The 12,129-nt window shown below is 39.0% G+C and overlaps 1 long non-coding RNA gene across 1 annotated transcript in view; it reads right to left on the bottom strand.

Moving 5' to 3' along the window:
• Positions 1-12,129, bottom strand: part of LOC101738144 (nuclear pore complex protein Nup160 homolog) — a 32,571-nt gene that overhangs the window by 10,050 nt on the left and 10,392 nt on the right. Inside the window, exons 20-26 of the long non-coding RNA XR_005245166.2 lie at positions 11,510-11,605; positions 10,735-10,867; positions 9,644-9,805; positions 8,591-8,754; positions 7,142-7,223; positions 1,303-1,436; positions 681-878 (exon numbers count right to left, since the gene is read on the bottom strand). This is a non-coding gene — a long non-coding RNA (nuclear pore complex protein Nup160 homolog). The remainder of the gene's footprint in view (positions 1-680; positions 879-1,302; positions 1,437-7,141; positions 7,224-8,590; positions 8,755-9,643; positions 9,806-10,734; positions 10,868-11,509; positions 11,606-12,129) is intronic.

The following is a 12,129-nucleotide window of genomic DNA, read 5'->3' as shown; positions in this document are numbered from 1 at the left end:
AAATAATAACACAATTTAGACTTAGAATTGTACAATTATTAAAATAAACATTTAAATTCCCAAAAATGTAGCACCGTCCTGCATACTTCTGTTGCGAAACAATCATGTGTTCCAGTCTCATGGGTGGTACGGCTGTTCTACAAAACATTTGAGACTTTAAACTCATGTCTAAAGGTGGGTATCGAAATATCGCCATTCCAGTGTTAAATATTAAGAATTCACACCATCAAACCGTAAATTCGTTAATCGATTTAGTGAAATAATATTGCCCGTTTATAAGTTTCGTAGAAGGGTAGAAAACTTTTTTTTTATGATTGAAGGATTACTGGTGGCCCGGAGGCCTTTCCAGTGTCACCAGGACAGGTGGGCGAGCAAAGGCTCAGCCAGGAGGAGTCGGATTTGCTAACAGCTGCCCGAGCGCCTCCAAAGGAGACCTAACAACTCAAGAGGAACTGCTTCGCGAATGAATCTACTACCGGATCGGAATCGCGACCCGCTGATAAGATCCGGCGAGAAATACAGCGGGCTGATGCATGTGTTAGGTTGCAGGTCGACTTCTTTGTAGAGTTTGACGAGTACGGTTACCGGGGTCCCTAAGCTTGCTCCCAGTGTTAGAGCTGAAGGCGTCTAATGCAAAGGTTATTGGATCTGATGGATCTGTAAGGACGTGGAGAAGAAACCTGTTTGGCGTATGGTTGTTGATGGTCGGCGAGCTCTGCGAGTAATAAATCAGCTAGCGAGAGGTGCGCCATAGCGGGCGGTCCGCGCGGCTGCAGTGTGGCCAGCGAGGCTCGTGCCAGCGCGCACCACGCCGCCCCCGCCTCGCCCGCGCGCCCTCCGCTCAGTAACGCACGCACGCAGCCCGCTCCGTCAACCTCCTATCAAATATACATATTGTTAAAATGCTTAAAAAAATCTAATATTAAAAAAAAAAAATCATACTTAAAAAAAAAAGACATGCCCGCTGAGTTTCTTGCCAATTCTTCTCAGGACGGAGGCTAGTTCTTGTGAATTGGCGGTAGTTCTTTTGACGTTCAACAAGTATGTACTTTCATTTATGTTGAATAAAATTTTTTTTGATTTGATTTGATTTGATTTGCAACTATTATTTTTCCGTCGACAAATCTATTAGTTTATTAAATTATTTTGTCTATCAAAACAATAAAACTTTGTGCCAAAAGTGAAAAAAAGAAGCACGAATTAAAATTTACTTAAAAATAACATTATTAATACATATCTGTTTTCGTCATATTTCTGGAAGTTAAAATTTAAACTAATTATAAAACGTATTATATTACTTACCAAATATCTATGCAAAAACCACCGCGGTAGAAACTGTCCTGTACTTATTGCTCTTTTAGTTACTGTGAGCAAGGTATCTGCATTTGCATCTTTCAAGGTTGTATACAGACGGTCGAAGTTTATGTTTTCACTGTCTGTAATTTTTATTTTATTTTTATATTAATAATTTATCACTCCATTCTAATTCTACAAATAGTTCTTTCTACAATTCAATCTAGTAGAGGAGGCCACGACCCTCAGCACTGAGGATTATCGACGCAAGGAGGAGGAATTCTACAAATACTATATGTGTATGAACTCACAACATTGAAATTTTATTTTAAATTAAAACTAATGCTCTTTCAAAATTAGTTGTTTTGTCCTCGCTTCGTCTAATTTTTGTCCAACATCGCTCTATAACTCTATACCCTACTATAGAAAAGTTAAGTTAAATTGCATCTGTGCTAATTTGGTTGTACAATGGTATGTGGTATAGCCGACTGCCACACATAAATATACTATTAAATCCTTCTGTGTACGAAGAAACCTTCAAATAAAGATTTTACTTTGTTAATACGATGATATAATTAGCACGATGTTCAATTCTTAATAAGAAATAAGATTTTAGTTGCCTGTGACTCCAAATACCGCAGAGTTTGCATCATCAGACACTTTAAATTTAAAATAGTATAGCGAGATTAAACCGTGAGTATAGTTTTAAATATTGTAAAATATATTTAATGACAACATGAGCGACGTAAGCATGGTGAGGTGATAGTGATAGTGATTCACTCAGATTTGAACTTTTGGTATTGTAACGAATACTTCAGTTTATTTTTCTCTCTCTCTCTCCCTCTCTCCCTCTCTCCCCCTCTCTCTCTCTCCGTCTCTCCCTCTCTCTAGAGACTACACAAGAATTAAAAAATAAATAACAGAAAGAAGTTGAACGAGGGCGGACGTGACTAGCGGCAGTCAGTATTTTCAATGCCTTAGTCAGTATTTTCAATGCCTAAGTCAGTATTTTCAATGCCTTCCTAATAGACGTACACGAACTGACCGTTCTCATGTGTACATGAAATAGGCGACAAACGAACGAACCGACCGTTCAGTAGTTTTAACTATTTTTATTGATTAGGTATCTGGAAATGCTCATGGCCCATCTACATCTAGTGCATAGAGAGTAGCGGTAAGGAGAACCGTCTCTGTGTGTCTCTACGTCTTCCGGTACGCGGTCGCCACTCAACTTTCTGGCCCCAACGGCCATCCGTTCTACGAGCAATGTATCCTGCCCGCTGCCGATTCAACGTCGCAATCCTTTGGGCTATGTAAGTTACCGTGGTTTTCCTGCGAATCCTCTCCTGCGATTCCTCATTTCTGACTTGATCTCGCAGGGAAACTCCGAGCATAGCCCTCTCAATTGCTCTTTGGGTGACCTTGAGCATTCTCGTAAGGCCCATTGTGAGCGACAACGTATCAGTATGCCATATGTCATAACTAGCAACACATACTGGTAGGCAGACGAGCATACGGCCCACCTGATGGTGAGTGGGTAACCACCCACATCGCCCATAGATTTCAGCAATGCCAGGGGCAGAGCCAAGCCGCTGCCTACCGCTTAATACTCTCCACACGTCTTGAGACACTGTGGTATTTGTGATGAGAAGATTTTGCGTAGCTTTCCGAACGCTGCTCATCCGGGCTGGATTCGACGACTGACCTCTTTTTCGAGGTTGGACTTACCTAGCTGGACAGTGTGTTCCAGGTAAATATACTCGTCAACAACTTCGAGCGAAGAGCTCCCGATCTTTACTGGAGTGGGCGCTACATGAGTATTCAACATATTTTTTTGTTTTTTCCATGTTCATATTCAGACGCACTCTGATAGAAGCCCTACTGAAGCCTTTGAGCATTGTACTGAAGTCCTCCAAGGTCTCGGCCATAAATACAATATCGAAATTCGCCGTTGATGTTGATGCCGAGACAGATCTCTCGCGAACACTTTGGAGCCTTTGTTTCGTTCTATAGCCTCTATATGTTCAGTATTAAAACGGCGTAGATCAAATTGAAGAGTGTTTGAGATCTGTTTGTTGAGATGTCGATATTTACACGAATCTTCTGAAGACTTCAAAATAATTCCGCGACGTCCTTCCATGAGTTTGAGAGCTTTTTGGTTCTGTTTGTACGACGGGCTCGAAAAAACTTGGAACCGATCGTATGGACAGCTTTCACAAACCCGTCATTGTAATCGTCCACGGAGCCTCCCAGGCTATCGAAGCGGTTTTGAAGTTCGAGCTGAAAGTGCCCAGAACTTTGGACTTGAGCTGGTGCTGGAAGCAGCGTAGACCTCATCCGACCGTAGGGGGTCATAATCGCCACGCTTAGCAATCGCAGTGTGCTATTATGATACTCGGAAAACGGTGCTGCTCATTCTCTGGGCAGCAGCGTTCTCCTTTAGTCGCCCTTACGACACCCACGGGAGCAGAAGGGGAGGTGTTATTCTTTTTCGAGGCCGACATCACACGGCCAAAATAAAGTTTAACCTAGTAAAACTATAGCGCAAACTGAGTTGCTCTATAAAGAGAAACAACATTTAAAGCTATTGCTTCACCAGTTTTTATGTCTTTTATATTTCAATATTCAAAAGTGTGTATAATAAAGGTGAGATATTTGGAGTTCGAATTATGTCAATTTTTAATCCGTGATACGGAATTTTGTGTGTTTACTATTTTACTGTTCACCATAGCAGCTGCTGAATAGTTTAAACAATGACGTAAAGTTTTGTGGACATTGGCAACATCATCTCTTTACTTGTTCTTTAAAGAAGAATATTATATAAGGATACACATAATTATACACAAAAAATGTGACATAAATTTAAAAGTACGCATATTAAACTGAAATAGATAAGACTTAACCTTTCTGACCGAATCAAAGCCGATAAAGATTTTTCTAACAAAATTAGACGACATTAACCTCGATATTCTAACGTCGGTGAACAACCGTACCGTATTGACTATTTATGTACTTCTTTGTTAACAATCCGCAGAAAATAAATATAAAACTAATAAATGCTATTAGCTAGTTACCAGGAAAAATGGATAAATTACAATTCGAATTCAGGGTTAAAGCCAGTGAAGATGTGAAAATAAATATTTGTTTTTGTTTTTTTCTGTTATTGCTAGATGGGTGGACGAGCTCACAGCCCACCTGGTGTTAAGTGGTTACTGGAGCCCATAGACATCAACGACATAAATGCGCCACCCACCATGAGATATAAGTTCTAAGGTCTCAGTATAGTTACAACGGCTGCCCCACCCTTCAAACCGAAACGCATTACTGCTTCACGGCAGAAATAGGCAGGGCGGTGGTACCTACCCGCGCGGACTCACAAGAGGTCCTAACCACCCGTAATTACGCAAATTATAATTTTGCAGGTTTCATTTTTATTACACGATGTTATTCCTTCACCGTGGAAGTCAATCGTGAACATTTGCTGAGTACGTATTTCATTAGAAAAATTGGTACCCGCCTGGGATTCGAACACCGGTGCATCGCTCAACACGAATGCACCCGAAGTCTTATCCTTAGGCCACGACGACTTCACGGATTTATTAGCCGCACCGTTACGATCCCACATAACTTACAACCTGTAAAATTACATAATAAAATGGTACAGACCGAAATCTTTCAGAAAGTAAAGGCTACATTACAAAAACGGCATGAGAAACGACAAGTGTGGATATCCATGAACCCGCAGATGAAGGCTGTTTATTGTGATGAAGATGGAAATAAGCAATTTATGGGATACCTATTGGAGGAACAAACAAAACCACAAACTTCAACAACCGGAATTTCGGAAGTTTCTCTAGCAAGAATCATAGAAAAATTTGCAGAAATAAAAAAAGATTCGTCAAAACCATTTAATATAGGGAAAATGGCAGAAAATTTTTTTATACAAAAATTCAGCAAGGTTACTAATGTGTACCCTTTGAAGCAGAATGTGCCCGTATAGGAATAAAAATAGATGAAAAATAATTTTTGTGGAACATATGCGGATAAGGGTTGGTCTCCGATCAGGACTGCAATATTATTTAAATACAGTAAGGGTTCATTACTGGAGTATGCGGTAAAGAAAGTATAACTTATACTTATATATATGATGGATGATAGAAAGTATACTTTATATATATAAAGTATATATATAAAGACTATGTGATAATAGCGGCTTCTCTTCGGCCAATTCAAAACGTGTACGATCCGGTCTATTTGAAAAGAAAAAAGCGGGCCGATGCTCTTCGAGCCGGTCTGTGTGAACAGACCCTGAGACATCAACAGCATAACTGCCGCCACCCACCTTAAGACATAACATTTATAGTATAGTACAACGGCTGCACCCTTCAAATCGAGACGTATTACTGCTACACAACAGAAATAGGCAGGGCGGTGGTGGTACCTATTCGTGCGGGCTCACAAGACTCTCTACCACCAGCTACAATTATATTTATAATTTTTGTAGATTTGATTTTATTACTCGATGTGATTTCTTCACCGTGAAAGTCATTCATGAATATTTAAGTACTTTTTTGATTAGAAAAACTGGTATCGATGCGGGATTCGAACACCGGCACAGTCGTTCGCATTTCTCGATAGTCGATACAAATGCACCGGGCGTCTTGTCGTTAAGGCCACGACGACTTCAAATATACAACATGTGCAATATAACGGGTATAATATTATAATGGAGAGTCAGCCTTACTATATGCTCTACCATTAGTAAGTTTTGTTGCTAAGTAAGTTGGCAATCGCAATACGCTGAAATAATTCTCATAGAATTAGTGCGATGCATCCATCAGTAGTCTTTTAGTCTTGGTCGTAGCAGAAAAAAATGGAGCCGTATTTTTTTTTTTCTTATAGGTATTTAGGTATCTTTCATATAATATGCGTAGGTAGGTGCTCCTTTTATCTTAACTCGTTCATTTAAGATATTGTTTCTATTTTTTTTTAAACTAAGTATAATATCTCTGAAAACATGTTTGGGATTGGTTTAAAGCGCTTTAATAGTCGTAGATAAGTCACATGGTTTGTCAGTAATAAAATCATAACAAGGTGTACACAGAGTATATAAAAAGGTTATGTAACTTATCTATTTACCTTTAAAGTATGGAGGGTAGAGGTAAGGAGAACCGTCTCATATGGGAGAAGTTGAAAAAGTGTCCCACTTTCAGCACTTAATAACAGTTCAAAAATCTTCCAGAATGGCGCTAGCATAGGCACAGGGTATGATATGAATTAAGCAGTTGTTAACTAATTGAAGTATGCTGAGTTAGGAAATTTATTATATTTAATGACTAGAGTAGTTAGTGACAGTGTAATATATACAAGACCTCAAATGTTTACGTAGTCCAAACTAATTTGGTTAATATAACCTAAAATTATTGCTGTGGTAAAACGTGGAGACATCGATTGCATTTTCTTACTTTAAATAATATACTTTTTGTGATTTTGTAGTGCTTACAGTTCTTTCGTCCTCTTTTATTACTCTGTATTATTCTTATTTTCAGCGCCTTTTTTTAAATTTACCCGGTTGCTACTGTAGCGCCACCATTATTTAGCAGATTTTAACGGACAATTTTTCACACACAGAGACGTTTCTCCTGACATCTACCCTCCATGCTGTAAAGCTAATGATAATGTCATTTCAAGGTACACACAAAGTTGAATCAAATTTGATTAAAAATATAGGTAATTAATTATTAAGAAAAAAAAAAAAATGGTTTTCTGTAATCCGCTAGTCTAGTTTTCAAAATGGTTTTTCAATCAAATGTGGAATTAAAAAAAAGGTCAATGCCCATTTACTTACTAAGCAGAGCTTGTTTTACTGGGTCTTGGGAATCCGGGACTTCTTCACGTAATTCCGCTGCTAATTCTTCGGGACCGATTACCTGGTGATTTTTTTATGTTTAGGCAAGACGAGCTCACTTCCGGTCAGTGAACCCACAGATACCACAACGTGATGGGGCTGTACAGCCTCGAGACATGAGGTCAGAATCAAACTGCACATTATTGTAGTAGTTACACTATACAAGTAGATAATATCGTTCGAAATACAAATGTACAATACAACTTCAGATACAAAGACTTCACCGTCCTTAAACATGGAGACATGCAATCCGAACGCAAGAAAATATTTTCGAAAAATAGAAAATAATAAAATTAAAATAATTAACGGAACATTAAATCGTCTTTTCGTATTAAAAGTGTACAATTTCCAAAAATATTCGAAATTGAGTTAATATGTGGAATCATTTAGTATCACAGGTTTTTTTCTCAAAAATATGGTCAAAAGGGCGTAGATTAGTTTTAATTATTTTTTTAGTTTACCTATATTTTGACTACTATTAACAAAATTAACATATCTTACTTTAAAAGACATAATGTAACTGGTAAAAAATAATAAATAAATGCTGGAAAGATATTAATTAATATTAAAAATATCACATGTTAAACCTTAAAAACACTCTCCTGTAAAATTAGTAAGTTTTGAGATTATACAGTTTTAATGCGAGAAGACGAAATGTATAGTAGAATTATTTTGTCCGTGCAGTTTGGGTCATAAAAAATCGGAGCGGTGAAGCGAGTATTTCGCTCTCTCTCTTCCACTCACGAGCCTTATGGACGGGCATAGTGATGCGCATTATTGTTGTTGATAAGCGTTATCGATAGTGTATTTAATTTTGTCATTTTGTAGGTTAGTGATAAAAATGAAAGAAAAAATCACTAATCGCGCCCTTACACCACATATCGCCGCAGCAAGCTAACGAGAACGACAGAAATTAACACTTTCTATCTATTTGGGATCTATTCTCATTTCAGTGATTTTTTTTAACACATTGTTGATAATAACACGTGCTTGTGCTAGTATATTTTTGGTCACAAGCAAAATACTTGAATTAATTCCGCCGTTTTGGTACAAAACAAAGGAGTAGCCATTGTGTCACTAAAGAAATTCAGAGAGCGAATGTACAAAATCACATTTCTCTTCGACGTATCTACTACAATTTGCAGGTAGGTACAACAAATGACTCATATACAATGTCTCACCACCCTTCGTATACCACCTTGCCGCCGTATACCTGCCTTCGATGAGTCATTTGTTTTTATCGATAATGGCGTTGCGCCCGCGCAACATGCTCACCGCCCTAGCTAGGCTATGTTTTATGACACAAACTGACCGGTAAATAATTCTACTATAGTTTTGATTTGGTTCAATAACAAATTAAAGATTCTTGTCGTGTAGTGTAAGGTGTACCTGTAGTTTGGAGTCTAGATGCGTGGCGGGTCGCGCTATGAAGGCGTGGTCGGGACGCGCCATGCGCAGCGCGGTGAGCGCCGCGGCGAGGTACCGACGCCGCACCGCCACGCCGCCGCCCTCCGCCGCGCACCGAGCCGCGCGCTCGTACATCACCGCGGCCGCTATAGTCGACACAAGACAACTACGTCTTGAAAATATTCACAATAGCTTGCTTTACCATGGTTCGCCCGGTGAGCCTGGCATAACCGTCGAGGTTACCAGATAGGAAAAAAACATGTATGCGAAACAATAATAAATGAAAAAATAAGATGATCACTGAAATTAATCAAAATATCGTCTTTGTCAAACCAAAATCTGCTATTATGTGCACTTTTTTTGTTTTTTACTTTTTTGATCTTTTCGTATACTTAGTTCACAGTCCTATCTACCGTATAAAAAAAACTGTTATGTGTCTATAGCTTTAATATTTATCTATAGCTTTAAAAATTCACCTTCTTAAAAAATCACCTTCATATAAAATTTTATACGAAAATGGATTTACTCGTTAATTCAAAAAAGAGTTTTTGCACATAGCAAATTACTGGTGGTAGGACCTCTTGTGAGTCCACGCGGGTAGGTACCACCGCCCTGCCTATTTCTGCCGTGAAGCAGTAATGCGTTTCGGTTTGAAGGGCGGGGCAGCCGTTGTAACTATACTTGAGACCTTAGAACTTATATCTCAAGGTGGGTGGCGCATTTACGTTGTAGATGTCTATAGGCTCCAATAACCACTTAACACCATCTAAGCAATAGAAAAAAAAACATAGCAGATTTTGGTTTGACAGCGACGATATGTTAATTTGAATTCATTGAAAATGTATATCTTAAATCTGTTAAAAGCAAGTTAATTTTCTTTTCCACAAATACACGATGCGGTAGCTTCTCACACGTTTTAACCAAATATTTCTCATCCTTACATCCTTATTTATTAACTTTCATATTATATTTAGCAGTGGCTATTTTGACGCAGATAGCAACTTCATACGATTAAAATTAAAACTGTACAGGTACCTTTTCTGTAGTGGTGTCTGGAGAGATGCAGCGCGTAGAGGAAGTCGTAATAAGGGTTGTGTGTGTGCGCGTCGTGCAGTGCGGCGCGCGCGGCGGCGGCTCGCTCCGCCTCCTCGGCCATCGTCGCGCACTGCACCAGCGCGCCCAGCTCGCCGCGACTGCCTGCGACACAACCGACATACATAGCTTTACACCTTTCCCTGCATAATAATATAATAAACGGTATCCGGCGTTTTTGCTTTGCCCCTAATATTGCGCTAACGACTAGCGGTCTCAATCTAGAGAATAAAAGAATATAAATATCAACATGTTAGATACATTTTCCCAAATTAGAACAATAAATAATTTAAAAGTTTCTATAATATTACCTACATAACCGATGGCCGACATAGCTACCATATTTAAAAAAAAAAAAATTACTTTCAATCAAACGTATGCAATATTCGTAGATCGTGTCGTGTGTTGTAATCGAAGCTTTAACATCCGCCTTTGTTCCTAAACTCTAGTTAGTAGAAGTATTGGATTGAGTTCCGTGGTCTGTAGTTATCACTAGTCCCAAATGATGTATTAAGTAGGGGAGCCCAGGCGGGGATTTCGGGATTTACTAAAGCGCGGCAGATTAATATACAGGGGATACCTTGTACCCGGTTAAGTAATAATGTCCGCGAGTTTGCGTCACCTCGAAATCGTCAGATTATTGCATGAGAGCTTTATTTAAGGTTCACTTAAAACCCCCTAAGAAAATCTGACGCGCTCGATTAATTTATTTATTTTAATTTTCGACCCTTACCTACGACCACACCCACCATGCAAACGATCAGATTACGTCGACGATTAACATACATACATTATTAAAAATACGTAACACTTTTATGCTATATCTGATGCGCTCGACTATGTCCATGCAACAGTTTTTTTTACAAATTTGAAAATGTATAGGCCCTACCCCCACCGATGAAAAGGTATACATTATATGACATTTTTTTCTTAGTATCATCTAAGCTTTGCATCCCAATAGGTCTCTATGACGCTCGAGTAAATCCCCATTTAGCATCGTGGGCTCCCCTACTATTGGTAGATTGTATATATACCGAGCGTAGTGAGCAGGGCGGCCGCAGCGGCGGCGCGGGCGTGCGGCGCCGGGTTGGCGGCGGCGGCGGTCAGCGCGCGGGACGTGCGCCCGCCCGACAGGTGCCATTTGAACACCACCCACTGGAACATCGACTGTACGCACGCGTGGTACGTACCCCTCATTGTAAACCATTCATCATACACATCATTTACATTTGAAGACATGAGTGGACGAAGGGAATACGATAAAGTTTGTTAATTTTGAGAAAACGAGCAACAAACTTTTGTTACTTATACTTTTCGTACATAAATAACTCCTTCATCGCATGCAATTTCTAAAAATAGCTTTTAAGCCCAGAGTTTTAAGGTCTAATATAGTTTATAGGCACATAACACCTTCATTCAACATAAAAACTCAAAAATCTTAAAAATGGTACTTAACCCATTCATCCACTCATGTCTTCATTTATTCAAATAATCATAAAAAAATTTATTTATAATCAAATCCTACCGAATACGAAAATTACTACAGAATTTTTATTTCTGGACATTTGAGTATATTCTCCTAATTGTCAGAATGACTATGAATTATTTTAAAACTTTTTTCTTATTTTTTTCCAGCCAGTCTGTAGAGCTTAACAAAGTAAATAGATATATGAGATCTTGACGTGTACAATGCACATATTACCTACCACAATTACATAATAATATGTCAATTGACTCAGCAATTCCAAGAGTCAACAAACATATCCTTTTACTAAATTAGGCGCGTATTAAATGCAAATTAAATCTTACCAAATTGGGATCATCTTTGTCAGCGATGCTAATGGCGGTTTCCGCGAGACGCACAACGCAAGCGCCTTCGTCGTGAATCTCGAACAATTTTATAACCTATAGAAAAATCAGTTATTAAGTATGCAAGTATCAAACTCATTTGAACTCGGTGTCGCATAACTATCAGCTACCTTCATGGACTTTTTGGCGGGAACGCGAGGAGTGAACTTGTGTGATTTGTTTTTGTCTATTTAGTGTTTATTTGGGTTTAAATGTGTAATAACGGTGGTTTATTAACTGTTTAGTATGTGTGAAAGTGCACAATGTGGGAAAATGAAACAAAGCTGCTGAACATAACTTCTCGGGAACCTTTTTTTTTTTTTTTTTTATTGCTTAGATGGATGGACGAGCTCACAGCTCACCTGGTGTTAAGTGGTTACTGGAGCCCATAGACATCTACAACGTAAATGCGCCACCCACCCCGAGATATAAGTTCTAAGATCTCAGGTATAGTTACAACGGCTACCGCACCCTTCGAACCGAAACGCACTACTGCTTCACGGCGAAAATAGGCGGGGTGGTGGTACCTACCCGTGCGGACTCCCAAGAGGTCCTACCACCAGTGATTACGCAAATTATAA

Source organism: Bombyx mori, chromosome 11 (assembly GCF_030269925.1).
Source record: "Bombyx mori chromosome 11, ASM3026992v2".
Classification (NCBI taxonomy): Eukaryota; Metazoa; Arthropoda; class Insecta; order Lepidoptera; family Bombycidae; genus Bombyx; species Bombyx mori.
This window is presented reverse-complemented; position numbering and strand designations above follow the sequence as displayed.